The sequence below is a fragment of the Crocuta crocuta genome, unplaced genomic scaffold (assembly GCF_008692635.1).
Source record: "Crocuta crocuta isolate KB4526 unplaced genomic scaffold, BGI_CrCroc_1.0 scaffold25, whole genome shotgun sequence".
In the NCBI taxonomy this organism is placed as follows: domain Eukaryota; kingdom Metazoa; phylum Chordata; class Mammalia; order Carnivora; family Hyaenidae; genus Crocuta; species Crocuta crocuta.
This window is the reverse complement of record NW_027532015.1, coordinates 12,030,890-12,046,260: the sequence shown is the minus strand read 5'-3', so window position 1 is coordinate 12,046,260 and position 15,371 is coordinate 12,030,890. Positions and strand designations below refer to the sequence as shown.

The following is a 15,371-nucleotide window of genomic DNA, read 5'->3' as shown; positions in this document are numbered from 1 at the left end:
TATAATAAAAACAAAAAACAAAGGACATTCTAAAAGCATAAAACCAGAAATCCCAGCTACAAATAAAGAGCAGGGTGGAGGAGGTGCTTATGGAAGGGCATATACAGAGAGAGAAATGGCAGGGGTGGGGAGAAAGAGAAAATGAACATTGATCAGGCAGAGAGACTAAAAGGTTTAATCTAGAGAGAGAAAAAGGAGAATTCAGCAGGAGGTGAGGAGAAAGAAATGAAGATAATGTTACCCAGAGAAACTATATAGTCTGATTATTCCAGAGAGAGAGAGAGAAAGGAAGGTTAAGGCGGTATAGAACCTGCATCAGGAGGATGGATTAAGTATGTCTGTTTAAGCAAACCTATAACAAGAATAACCAGCCCAGAGGAGGGGAGAGATAAGAATGAAAAAAGGGAGAATATATCTGAATAGCAAGAATTGATCTAGAGTTAATCACGGCAATGCAGCAGCACTGGTCTTGGGGGAGGGGCCATCTGTTTCTGTAGCATCTACAGACTCCCAGAAGCTCCCCAGGAGAGATGGGAGTGGTTTGGCATAGGTGGGTCCTGTCTCCACTGTGGGTCCTGCGGGTGATCCCTGAGGACCTGCTTTCATGGTTGTGGGGAGAAAAATGGTGACTCCCCAGTCCCTTCTTGAACCAAGAGTTATAAATCACTCCTTTGGATCTGTGCTCACTGTTCTGAGAGTGCAGCCAAGGTGGGCCAAGGTGCCCTTATCTAGCCCTGTTCCAAGCTCTCACTCAGTGCTCATTAATGATGAATGATCAATGTAATCCCACGAGCCTGGGACTTCAGAGCAGGGGATCGGTTCCCCCTGATGTCGACTGGGCCCCTGGGGTACCACCTGACCCAGAGGGAAGTCCTTTTGTCCCCCAACATGGGGGATAGAATAGGATCCCTCTTAGTCCCAGGCTGAAGTTTTTCTCTTCTCCAGATACAATTTTACACTTCCCCAGCCGCTTTTTCTCTTCCCTTTGTCTCTCCACAGAAGGGGCTCCCTCCCCTCCATGTCTCCGTGTTCTGGCCCATTTTTATCTCCCCCAGTTCTCATTCACACTATGAGGCCATCTTCCTAGTAGACTCTCTCCTTTCCTCCCAGACTCTTGGGGTTCAGAGTCCTCTGGCTTCAGCCATTCTTTGTTTGAGAGATGCAGACAGGAAGTATGGGGCCTTCTATTTCTCCACCATCTTCTTCCTACTGAAAATTTTTGAGAATTAACATGTTGAAGAGTAAAACTAATATTTGTCCTGTGTTGGTCTAGGTCCAACAGGTCTAAGTGTCAGAAAGTCAGTTTTTGGCTCAGCATAAGGACAATTCTAACAAGTGGTCTTTTCTCAGTGAAATGAGCCTCCTGGTGAAATTTCAGTGCTCTGTCGTGGGAAGAGTTCCTTCAGGGCTGCATGGTCTTTCTTGCTCTTAAAGTCAGGTAAAAAGTGAAATTATAATGACTCATGGCTTATTCCATCTAATATTAAGTGATTATTTCTAAACTTACTCTAGGAGGGAAGGAGGATTCCCAGCTTGATTTCCACCTAGCTCCAAGCAATGCTGGGTGTATAATAGATTCTCAATGACTATTAGTTGAAATGAATCTTCAAAAGGGAAAGAGAAGGACTAGGGGCTGGTGGTGAAATAGGTACCAGGAGATATTGTTCCTGACATAATTAACACTCCCTGGATCATTTTTGCATGACAAGCAGAAGTGAGAAGTTGTCGTCTCCAGTGTTTCCACAAACTGTGCCCCTTGCTTGGAATATGCTTCCCCCTGGATTTTCTCCTGGCTCAGCCTCTTGTTGTGGTCTGGTCTGCTCAAAAGGCATTTCATCAGAGAGACATGTATCAGAAGTAGCAACCCCTTAAACTCCATCACTGCACTACACGCCTACCCTGCTCGATTACTTCCTGGCATTTTTCATTGCCTGATAAAACACACACACACACACACACCAATGTCTCCTGTCATTTAAATGTTAGCTCCGTGGTTGCAGAAATGTTATTTTGTTCTTGCTTGTCACAGATTAATTTTGTCTCCTCAAAATCTATATGTTGAGATCCTAACCCTCAGTACCTCAGAATGTGATGTGATTTGGAAATAGGGTTGTTGCAGGTGCAATTACTTCAGATGAGGTCATACTGAAGGTGGGCCTTAACCCAGTATCATGGGTGTCCTTATGAAAAGGGAAATTTAGACACAGAGACATGCACACAGGGAAACTATCATGAGAAGAAGGGAGAGGTTGAGGCAATGCTTCCACAGACCAAGGAAAGCCAAAGCGACAGCAGTGCATCAGAAGCTACAAGAAGAGCATGGAACAGTTCTCCCACACAGTTCTTGGGAGGAACCAACCCAACTAACACGTTGATCTTGAACTTCTGGCCTCCAGAACTGTGAGACAATACATTTTTATTGTTTAGGCTACCTAGCTTGTGGTACTTTGTTATAGCAGCCCTAGCAAATTAATATACTGCTGTATCTCTGTCTCTAGAACTGTGAATAGATAGAGTAAGCATTCAATAAATATTTTTGAGCGAATGTTGAGTGAATGCATAACTAGATGAATGAATGAATACCTGTTACCTCAGGAAAGTCATTTGTTTTTTTCTAATCCTCCGTGTTGTCATTTATAAAATGACATCCACTACAGTTGAGAAGATTTATCCAGTTCTCATCTATTCTACTACATTCATAAAACAGAATTCTTGTGACAGAAAAATTGATCATATATTAGAAGTTATCAAAGAAGCTTATTTAAGCTGAATCTCTGTTAAAAAATACAGACATGGTTTTAGGGATGATTGAAATTTTAATTTGACCTGAGGCAAAAGTCTGAAATGAATAATTTCCCGAGTTCTTTTTTAGATTTCAATCCTGTGTTTTTCTTTGACGAATTTATCTATTTATAGAAATCAGGTCAGTGAGACCGTGTGAGTTATAGGCAATGCGATTTCATTGCACTCCAGGCTCAACTATCTTTCAGAGTGGAATCTTCCTCACCAAGGGACTGGGTTGCCAGCAAAGAAATGGTATAGGAATCATATCAGCAGAATATAGAAAATTGTCTTCATCGTTGAGAAGTTTGGGTGTGTCATTACCTGAGACAATATTAAATTTATCTGTGTGTCTCCAAATAAATGGCTTTGAAGAAAGAGCTAGATTAACAGACAATGAGCAGAACCTTGGAGAGAGATCTAGAGGTAACTAAATTCATTAGTGTGGTTTCTCTCTGGAAAGTCCCCACTGGCCAGAATGAGCTTGTTTTCAGTCCTTTGAGACTGGCCTAGGTGAGTTCTCCAGGCCTGACAGAGGTGATTTTCAGAAATCCAGTCCACCCTATAGAGTTCTGGTTCCATTTCCCTTCCTAGATCCCTCACCTTCCAGTGGACCTGCAAGGTCATCTTTTCTGTCTCCTAGCACTTGGGACCTCTGACCCCTTCTTTATGAAACTTTTTTAGGTGTCTTATTGAAAGTTAATACCTCCACTTGGCTCTTTTCCTTTCTCCTCTTCTCAAACTCACATTTCCTGACATGGGTTTCTTGTGCTGTAAAAGACATTGATGCCTCAGTGTGCAAAATGGATAGATTCATAGGGGGTGGGGAAGGAAAGCACAGAATTTATAGTGCCAAAGAGGAGTTTGACACATCTCCTATAGTCTGTCGAACGCTGTGAGATAGATATTTTGAGCAGGAAATTTAGTACTTTTGACTTCACCAACCCTTGGGTTCCTCTTACTGTCCTTACGTAGCTCAAGTCCAAGAAGCCCAACACAGTGTTAAATACATGAAATCAAAATCAGCTAAGAGCAGAACATGCCTCTTGCTTTCCCACCCCTACCCCACTTTTGCAAATGGGTCAGTAAAAATAGTGTCCTTGATGTGGGCAAGAGTGTAAATTAGTACAGTGAAAACTCAAATAGAAAACAAATCCCCAGAACAGAGACTATTTATATATCAAATCTCTGGATTATGGAGAGCAGTTAGAAGGAATCTTAAATGTCATCTAATTTAACTCACTTATTTTACAGATTAAGAAACAGACTGTTCTGAGTAAGAGATCTTCTGACTTACAGACCCTATATTTTTCATGTAGTTCTGTATTTCATATCTTCAGGTTTTTTGTTTTTGTTTTTTAAGTTTTTCCTATGTGCATTATCTCTGCACGGTCGAAGACAAAAACATTTACAAAATAAGAGGATGGGTGAGTTAACCAAGATCACAGAGCTAACAAAACAAAAGAACTTTGATGGGAGCCCATGTGCCCTGGTTCTTAGTTCAGGGCTTTGTGGTTTTATTGAGCATTAAAGCAAGCTCAATCTGAATGAGGATTAGAAATTGTGCTCCCTAGGCTCTTAGGGAATGAATATAGCCTAATATTTTCTATCAGTCTCTATAGCAAAGATTCTACATTTCTTTTGGAGCCAGGAGTAATAGTCCCCGTTTGAGAGTTTGAGGAATGTCAAAGATCCTTTTCCCAGAAAAACGTACACACGCACTTTGCACACAGTTCAGGTGATTCACATAATTCCTTGATTTGAGGAGAGCCTCCTAGGATATGAACTAATGGTCCTAAATACTAATGTCTGCTAGAGTTTGCTGCATGTTTGCTATGTTCCAGGCATTATTCTGAGGACTTCACATGTGCTGCATCATTTAATAAATGTAACACTTGAAACAGCTTCCATTTCCATTTCCATTTTGTAGAAAGAATAGAAATATTTAAGGAACATCTGTTTATTTAATGCTATTTTTTAAAGTACTTACCCAAGCCAGGCATGATGTTGGGTGCTAAAGATAGAATGGTGCAAAAAAACAGGGACTGTGCCTGCCCCCATCAAGCGTGCAGACCAGGGAATCAGACCGATTGCATGTTTACATAGAAACGTGGCATGAAGCAAACAGACAGAGGGGAGTGTTTTGGGCTTCGATACACATGGAGTGTTAGAAGAATCTAAAGAAGGAATTCATGCCTGAACCTCTAAGAAAAACAGGCTCAGAGGGGCACCTAATGAGGGGCTACAGGAGAGGTGAGTATGCCAGACCTTGTGTGGGGCTTAAATCCTGCACTCGAGGTCAACGTTGAAGGATAGATCTCAAACTCAAATGAGGTTCATCTGCTCCCAAAGTCAGCCCCTGCCCTGTTGTCACCGCAATTCAGTTCCTCTAACTACCCTAGCTCCTGTGATACTTGGTAATATCCCATCCAGGTCTCCTCCGTGCCTGTAGGGAGTATACCCTCTAACGTGCCCAGGATAGGGCTTCTCAGACCTTCTGTGGTGAAGGAACAAGTTTTAAAAATTTCAGTCTGTCACACTGTGTTCTGATACTTCTGAGGTTTTCTTGTAAGTTTGTTTTTCATTTTTTAAAAAATATGTATTTATTTATTTAGAGAGAGAGTGAGCAGGAGAGGAGCAGAGAAAGAGGGAGAAAGAGAGAATCCCAAGAAGGGTCTGCCCTGTCACTGCAGAGCCCAACCACGAGATCATGACCTGAGCTGAAACCAAGAGTCAGACGCCCAACCAACTGAGCCACCCAGGAGCCCCGATAGTTGTTTTTATTTTCTGCTGAGTGTTCAACCTGTCACTTCCTCCTCAAAACAGTGGCCCCCAACTCTGCCCCCCCCCCATGTCTGGATGAGCTCTAAGTAGGCACACAGAGAATCTTGGATAATCATGGGTTCATGCCTAGTCATTTCCTGCCTCACCCTAAATGTGGAGAGATTATGTATCTGGACTGATGCCTTAACTGGTGAAAAAATACTCTCTAAATCTACTTCTGAAAAATTACCTAAAAGTGTCTCGGCTCTCACTGTTGCTCCACATCTGCAGAGCCCTGCCCCCTAACAATTGGGCCTTTATTTCTTCTTTTCAGAGCAACAGCTAGCAGACACACGTGACCCCCAGGCCCGGGGCTGGAGCCCTGCCCAGAGTGGCAAGGGTAGCTACTCAGGCCACATATGACTTATAGTCTGTCGTCCAGCTGATGTAGTTGGTGTGACACTGCCGGTGAGTGTACGTACATGACAAACAGAAACACCATGCTAATTTCAAGGTCTGTTAGAATCACAAAACAGTAGAAATAATGGTTAATAGACATAAATGGTTGGAACTGTCAGGTTAAGAAGTCCTATTCCAGAAACTTCTAGGAGATGTTGACAAATGCTGGAAAATAAATAAATACACTTCACAGTAATAAAAATGTACTTGACAATGTGCTTTTGAATGAGCACAGTGAGGGTCTGAAGTGGACAATATGTGGATATGTGCCCACGGTTTCTGCTCCCCCTACCCTGGCCCCCCCAACCCCCCCCGATCCAGAACTACTGACCAGGTCTGGCTGACAACAGGCATCTGAATTCATGTCAAAGGTATCAGAATGCAGGGTGTTCCCAACTAATACATTAATAACTTCCAACATCTTTCACTTCTGGACATGATGTAATTAATTTTTGAATTGGGAAAGCAAGATGATCTGTGGTCTGATATTTTCATTTGAAAGCAAGGAGGAAGACAAAAGCAAAGAGGCTTTTTGGCTATCAGAGAATGAATGACCTTCCAAGTAAGGAATTTAAACTGGAGCTTTCGACTTCAGAGCGGAATGAGGCTGGAGAACCTTTTGGTAGCAGAAATTTAAGGTGGAGAAATGGTTGTGGGCAACGGTGCCCCCCCCCCATGCCCTCTGACATGCACACCCTTCCCCATTACCCATACTACTCTCAAGGGTTCCGATGTCCCTGAACTACGTTTGAGCATGAAAACATTATTGCTAAGTTTTTTTTTTTTTTTTTTAACACAGGGCTGGCACGCCAGCACATGCTTGAATGCTCTCACAGTTACATATAAACTTTGAAAAGAGGCCCCCTTTCCCCCTAGCCTGACTCATACTCCATGCATCATATAACCAGAGTTGGAAAAGGCTATGAAGAATGCAGATGGCAATTGGGTAAATTGTGTCTGGCGATATAAACAGGTGATCTACTAGGCACAGGAGTGTAAAGTTGCGGGGTGCAGGTAGGGTGGGGAGGGGTCGTGAAAGGCAGGAGGAAAGTTTGCTATACTTCTTGACCATTCCTTAAGACACTTAAGATAACAGAACTATTGTATTTTAAAGATGGAAGCGATCTTAGAAATCTGAAATGGATATTCAGAGGTATTCGCTGCCATTGCAAGGTCATATAGCCCAGCAGAAGTGGTGGGAACCAGCCTCTAAAAACTCTGTGCAGCCTCCAGGCATTCCCCTGCCAAAAAAAGATGTATATATAATATTTCCTGTACAGTTGCAAAGTATTTATGGGCTCCTTACGTTCATCCATGAACCTGAGGGTCTGAGGTATTTTCTGTTCTACTAGGGTTATCCACTGTGTGTATAAATAATCGTTCAGACAAATCAGGGTTTAAGTTCCTCCTTTCTACTTACTCTTTGAGCACAAGCAAGCATACAATGCTTCTAGGCCTCAGTTTCCTGATATACGAACTAGGAATAATAATAGTAACTATTCATAGGTTATCAGGAGATGAAATGTGATCGTGTGTTCAAGAACCTAGGTTAACGAAACAGCAGGCAGGTGGGAAGGACAAGGGCGCGTTGTTATTGTTTTGACTGTTACCCTCCTCTGTCCCTGAGCTCCTGGCCTCTTGAGTTGGCACGGGATGGGCTATTCCAGACCCAGAGCTTCTGAATTTCTGAATTTCTTCTTCTTCTTCTTTTTTTTTGCCTTTTGCTTGCAACCAGCCTGAATCTATTTGCTTCCTGGCATTCTCTTTTCCTTAAGGGTCGCTCTGTCTTCCCACATGCAAGATAGCCTGTGTTAAAATATCTTGATAAATCTGTTTTACGGGGATCCATTAGAAGGACGTGTTACAAAAAGAAGATTGCTTGAGAAGAGTATGCCTGTGAAGGGCTTCCTTACTGTAGTGGAGATCTAACAGTAGAACAAGTGAAAATATGATGTCTGCTAGAGTGTTCTGAGCCCATATTATTGTTTCATCTCCCCTTTAATAACAGGGCAAACAACACAGCTTGTTTTCCTTATACAGCTCTAAAAAAAAATAGCTAAACTTTCAGTTTGGAAAGCTTCTGTTTTGAATACCAGTTTTCTCTGATCAGAGTACTTAAATTATTTGCAACGTCTAATGAGTTCCCTCACCCTGGCACCCCCAATCCCTTTGGGTCTGTGTTGTGAAAGAGAAAGGTAGCTGCAAGGGGAAGAAGGATGTTAAAAGTACTAAGTGGAGGATGGGGCCCCAGGGTGGCTCAGCTGGTTAAGCATCTGACTCTTGGTTTCAGCTCAGGTCATGATCTCATTTCATGAGTTTGAGCCCCACTGCAGGCTCTGTGCTGACAGCGCAGAGCCTGCTTGGGGTTGTGTCTCCCTCTCTCCCTGCCCATTCCCCACTCACTCTGTCTCTGTCTCTCTCAAAAATAAATAAACTTTAAAAAAATTTAAAAGAATATGAAGTGGAGGAGAATCTGCTCACCCACCCCCTCCTTCTGATTCAAGTTATTCATTTTATTTATTATTATATTTTATTTTTTTAGAAGTTTATTTCTGAGACAGAGCACAAGTGGAGGAGGGGCAGAGAGAGAGAGAGAGAGAGAGAGAGAGAGAGAGAGACAAAAACCAAAGTAGGCTCCATCCAGGAGCTGTCAGCACAGAGCTTGATGCAGGCCTCGAACTCACTAACCATGAAATCATGACCTGAACTGAAGTTGGATGCTTAACCACCTGAGCCACACAGGCACCTCTCAAATTATCCATTTTTTCCAGTGCTGGAATTTCTCCTGGGGACTTGGGCAGGGTGAAATATATGGAATTTTGGAAACTGAGTTTCCAGAGATAGTCCAGGGTAAGCCTCAAAACTTCCCTTCTACCTGACAATGGTGGATCTGAAGGCTTATAACTGGTCTTCATTTTTTGTGCCATTTCAACTCCTATCCACTTAGACTTGAAAGTAGGACTTCAAGGTACTTTACCACAGAAACCAGAAAGCAACCTTTAAATAGTTTCAGAAGAGCCAAAGACTGTGCTCTCATTAGGCTAACTACTGAGTTTAACTTCACCCACATGAGACTTATATGATGAAGACCAGGAGAATGAGTTTCTGGTTTTCTGATTCTTTAAGATTAGAGAAAATCATTCTTGTCTATGCTGTTCTTTCACTATTGACCTGGTAGGAAAGGGAGCAAAGTGCAAATGACCTTCTCAGGGGCTAAGTCTTCTTGGTAGGGATAGTAGTCATGTGACAGCTCCCCAAGCAGCTGCAATGTGAGGGGGCCTAAAAGGAGGCTGCCTTGCAGTAGGAAGTCACCTGGTTTCATGGGATAATTCTGTCATTGTGTCTGCTCTTAGATTTGTGCTCAAAGCCTGCTTTTACTGTATTCTAGCTAAGGATCCTGGGCAAATTACTTACTTCTAGCTTTGTAAGCTTTTGTTTCTCTATAAGTGGAGAGGGAGCCATTGATGTAACCAATCCACATACAGTATCTGGCACATAGCATCAATTTCCTCATTTTCAGACAGGGAGCTTCATCTTGGGGAGTGGCTAACTATACTGGGGGATGAGAACATGCCTTCTATATGACAACTTAATCTCCAAAATTAGTGGAGACGGAATTGGAGTGGGTGTATGTTGGGAGGTGTTTTTTTTTTTTTTTTAAATATTTTTATTTATTTCTACGAGAGAGAAAGAGACAGCGTGAGCAGGGGAGGGTCAGAGAGAGAGGGAGACACAGACTTGGAAACAGGCTCCAGGCTCTGAGCTGGCAGTCAGCACAGAGCCCGATGCGGGGCTCAAACCCACGAACCGCGAGATCGTGACCCAAGCGAACGTCGGACGCTTAACCGACTAAGCCACCCAGGCGCCCCTGTTGGGAGGTGGTTTTAATATTCCTTGAAGACAGTCAACTTTTCCTCTAACTTGTTAAAAATATGTTAGGGCCTTTTTTGTCTCATTTTTCTTAGTGTCTTCTATGAGTGTGTAGAAAGAAATCATGTAGGCTGGTATAGTGCCAGCTCATCACCTGGGTCATCTGGGTGAGTAGTTAACTGAGTCACCATCAACTTGTTACTAACTTCAGCAGGATATGCTGAAAAGAGAGTTGAACTGAGTCTTGCAAGGAGAAGCATCTATTCCACAAATACATATTGACACTTACTCTGTCCAGACACTGGGCTGGGTGATATAGTCACAAAAATGAGGGAATCCAACATGACATTGTTGAGTGAGTCTAAGGCAGCATTAGACCTGAGGATTCTCAAGGATTGTATGTTCCAGAATTCAATTGTTTAAAAATTTTGTTTCAATAATACATGTTAATAATCTTTATATTAGTTATAAAGCCAAAACTTTTTCTTCCCAAGTTTACTGGGACATAATTGACATATAACATTGTGCAACATTAAGGTATACATCATATCTATTTGATACACTTAGGTATTGCAATATGATTACTACTGTAGTGTAAGTTAACACCACTATCACATCACATAATTCCCATTTCTTTGTGTGTGTGTGTGGTGAAACTACTTAATATCTACTTCTTAACAACTTTTAATCACATAGTACAATACTATTATCTGTAGTCACAATGCTGTGCATTAAATCTCCACAACTTATTCATCTTCTAACTGAAAGTTTGTATTCAACGACCAACATCTCCCCACTTCCTCTACCTACTCACCAGGACCTGAAAACTACGATTCTACTCTGTTTATCCAAGTCTGGCTTTTTAAAGATCCTACATATCATTCATACCATGCAGTATGGCTTTCTCTGCCTGGCTTATTTCACTCAGCATAATGTTCTCAAGTTCCATTTAATGTCGTTGCAAATGGCAGGATTTCCTTTTCTCTCATGGCTGAATACTATTCCATTGTGTATGTATATTATATCTTTTTTATCCATTCATCCACTGATGGACATTTAGGTTGTTTCCATATGTTGGCTCTTGAGAGTGATGCTTCAGGTAACATGGGGATGCAGTTATCACCATGATACCCTGTTTTCATTTACTTGGATGTATACACAAAAAAGGGATTGCAAAAATGAATCATACGATAGTTCTACTTTTAATGTTTTGAGGAGCCTCCATACTGTTTTTCCACGGTGGCTGCACCGGTTTGCATTCCCACCAACAGAGCACGAGTGCACTCCACATCCTCACCAATACTTGTGGTCTCTTGTTATTTTGATGACAGTCATTCTAATAGGTTGAGTTGATAACCCATTGTGCTTTTGATTTGCATATCATTATGTGTACCTCATAAAAATGTCTATCCAGTTCCTATGCCTGCTTTTTAATTGGATTGTTTGTTTGTTTTTACTGTTGAGTTGTATAGGTTCTTTATATATTTTTGATGTTAACTCCTTTTGAGATATACAGTTTGCAAATATATCTAAAAAAGCCATTGCTAATACCTATGTCAAGGAGCTTTTTTCCTGCATTTTCTTCTAGGGATTCTATGGTTTCAGGTCTTATACTTAAATCTTTAACCCATTTCAAGTTAATTTTTGTAGTGGTGTAAAATAGGGGTCCAATTTTGTTTTCTTGCACATGGTTATCCAGTTTCCCAGGCAAAACTTTTTTTGTAACCATAATGCATATCTAAAAGATACAGTCAAAGATTATGGATTAAATTTCTTAATCCAATAACTGAGACTATGCAAATGTGTTCTTGGAATACTCAAGAAGTTTCCTTTCAATTCAGGGCACTTATATTATCAAAGAGAAATACTTGCAAATGGATCTGAGTTTTTGCACCCCCCAATCTCTAACTAGGTGGTGTGTGATGTTAGCCAAGATACTCTTTTAAACCCACTGGGTCTCAGGATCTTCCTCTTAAAACAAGGTGCCTGAATAAGATGGGCGCTGAAGTTCTTCCAGCTTTAATCATCTGTGCCTCTATGACTATGCCTTTAACTGGATTGTAGCCTGGATTTCTTCGTAATTTCTGGTTTGGAGGAGAGAGCACTGGCCAGACATCAGATCTGTTCTAATTCCGCCTTCAGAAATGATTGCTTTTAGAAATGATGGAATCATTTTCCTTTTTATGTGTTGGGCTTTCCATCTGAGACTTAAAGATGGTAACCTAAAAAGAAAACTTTGAAAATGAGTGATAAAACATGGTTAAAGTTTTGAAATACACAGCATTATTATTATGAAGAAGGTGAGCCTTGCTGTGACACTGAGGGAAAGGACAAATTACTATCTATATGTTAGTCAGAACGCTATGGGCTTTGCTGTGGCAATAAATAATCCCAAAGATGAACTTTTGCTAAAAGTCAGTGCAAGTTGGTGGGGGCTTTGCTCATCATAATCACCAAGGGATCCAGGCTCATGGGAGCTCTGTCTATACTCAGGGGTCCTAATACCACTAGAGGAGAGAAACAAGAATTACCCCTTGTCTCTTAATCATTTCACTGGCTGATACAAACCACATGGTTATGCTTAAGTTCACAGAGGGTAAAGGACAAGTAATTCTACTTGTGAACAAAAGGAGGGTGTCTTGAATATTTTTTAAATTATTATGATGCTAGATCTTCACAAATATAACACCACTAGCATGCTTATTTTTAAATTTGGACCTTAAAATGCATACTATAATTCCAGGTAGGAATTGTTTTAAAATGCAAAACAACAAAGTCAAGTTGATTTTGGATCTGACTACATTTCTCAGAAGAGGGAGCTTTCCTGGACAGGGTGAAGGAAGAGGAGGGTATTTGGCAGATGCTCATTGGTGGGCTGTCATGATAGGAGAACTGGCTGGTAAGAATTCTTAGCACTGAGAATGTGCAAAAGGAACAAAACAAAATTAACTGAGGTTAAAGTTCATGAAGCATGAAAGAACACAGAACAGTGATCAAAGGAACAAATGGTTTATGACAGAACTTCTTTATTAAGGATTCTGACGTGGAAGTCACATTTGTGTTTAAAGTAGAATAATCCTATATGGGGCATGGGGAAGCAGGCTTGGAATGAAAGAAATGTGTTCAAATGGAAGAGATGTAACAAACAACAGGGACGTTTATAATGAAAGTACAGTAAATATTTGGATTTCTATGTCATGTCATACAAATTGGTTTTGCTGGTGGCATACCTTAACATTTATTACTTATGGACATTGGCACTACATGGTTTACTCTAGCCCAACAGAATAAGTGAAAATTTTAAAAGAGGGAGGTATTAGAATCAAAACATGTAATTAGTTGATTACCTGGTTCAGAGAGGTAACAACGACTTTGCTTTAATGTGGTATTCTGTCATCAGCCTGGGAGGTAAGCAGTCCTAAATACAGTGGCTTTATAGTTCCTTTGAATACATTGTTCTTAGAATGACATCATCATGTGGGGTAAAATATTAATTCACAAATCAATGAAACATACATTCATATGTAAGTATAAAAACATTTTCAAAATGCCAAATATAACTTAAAGTCATGCATATATACATATAGATGTTGTCCAATGTGGGCTGACTTGTGATGTTTGCATTTTTTCACATTTTAGGTTGTTTTTCATGATTGTCTTTTATCTTGGTGAGTCTAGAGCATTGGCTAGCATTGGAATTGAAGGGAAGCCCTACAGAGGAGAAAAGACAGCAAATATTGGTGACAAATGTAAAAATACCAAGAATCAAGGAAAAGGGAGGAGAGAAAATTCCTTAAGTGTGATATGAGTCTTCTGAAATAACTCTGCATGATTTCGAGGCAACAACAATTAGAAGAAAAAAATATACCTTCATATTTAAGGCATAATATCGGATGCTTACATTTCTATTTATTGGGAATACAGATAGAAATGCACTTGGTGTGAAGAAAGAACACCTCAAAACACTGGACTCAAGTCCATATGTCAATTTGCTGTCATGTGTCATTTTGTAAATGAATTTCATGCTTGAGAAATACAATATACAAATTAATGCTAAAGCAATGATAGAAAGTTCCTGGTCTTAATAGAACAGAATAGAAAGCCCAGAAAACCCCCACATATATGGTCAACTGATCTTCAACAAAGGTGTCAAGAATACACAGTTGGGAAAAAAAAATAATTTCTTCAACAAATGATTCTGGGAAAGCTGTATATATCCACATGCAAAAGAATTAAGATGAATTCTTATAGTATAATACAAAAATTAACCGAAAATGGACTAAAGATCTAAATATAAGACCTAAAACTATAAAACTCCTAGAAGAAAACAGAGGGAACAAGTTTTGTGGCATTAGAATGTCTACTTCACCAATTTGGAGACAATTATGTAGGAGTTCCATTTGTATTCCATTTATTTATACCCCACCTCTTTTTAAAAGGATTTGGAGTGCCTGGTTGGCTCAGTAGGTGAAGCGTCCAACTTCGGCTCAGGTTATGATCTCATAGCTTGTGAGCTCCAACCCAACTTGGATAGCTCAGAGCCTGGATTGTACTTCAGGTTCTGTGTCTCCCTCTCTGCCCCTCCCCAACTCAATCTCCATCTCTCTCTCTCTCTCTCAAAAATAAATAAACATTAAAAGAATTTTAATTGTTGAGGGTAAAAAAAAAAAAAAAAAGAAAGAAAGTTCCTGGTCTTGTCTACCCTAATGTCTGTCTTCTCCAAAGGCTATTATGGGATGCCACAGCAGGAAAGAAGTAGCAGTAATGATTAGAAAGAATGTTCTCCAGCTGTTTGTCTGAGATGAACATGGTCTTACACTTCAGGTCCTGCTTCTGCCCACGTACAGAATCATAGGTCATAACAATGACTTAGGTTGCCTAGCGACATAGGCACTATGACCGAGTTGCCTAATGACATCCTGAAATGGCCAGAAAGCAAATATGGGGGAAGAAAAAAGCCCTATAAAGGTATGAGAGGAGACCAGCCGTCAGTTGTTACTCTCCAACTTCTGCTTGCTGCCACCCAGTTCTGATCTTGAGGGCTTATTATTTATGATACCTGAGTGGTTAGCATATGTGCATTCTTCATGAGACTATCTCCACAGAAAAGCCTTCCAATGTTTGATAAACCCATTGCTATTGGAAAGAGAATGACATTGTCGAGAAAAGAAATGAAAACATGGAAAGACAGTTCTTGCCTGGTGTGCATGTGTGTGCACGTGTGTGCGTGTCCACCTGTATCAGTGAACCTAGCAAAGGTGTGATGGGACTTACAGTGACACTCGTGTCTGGGACTGGAAGGGACAGGACAATGACTAAGGGATGGGTTTTTCCCTCCTGCAGCTTCAGAGGGCCTATGTTTATTGCCTGTCAAGTTCTAGAGAAGAATTCAGATTATTATATAACTTGTTTTCAAAACATTCTTGTGGGACGGGAAGGTGGGAGCTATTCACAGCCCCTCTTGCCAGGAAAGTGCTGCAGCACCTGCGAATTCGCTT

At 40.8% G+C, this 15,371-nt stretch overlaps 1 long non-coding RNA gene across 1 annotated transcript; it reads right to left on the bottom strand.

The window, feature by feature from the left end:
• Positions 1-10,671: 10,671 nt before the first annotated feature.
• LOC144241518 (uncharacterized) lies at positions 10,672-14,701 on the bottom strand. The gene is made up of 3 exons (XR_013338102.1): positions 14,576-14,701; positions 13,221-13,331; positions 10,672-12,095 (listed from the first exon to the last, which is right to left on the bottom strand). It is a non-coding gene; the product is annotated as an uncharacterized LOC144241518 (long non-coding RNA).
• Between the last annotated feature and the right edge of the window lie 670 nt (positions 14,702-15,371).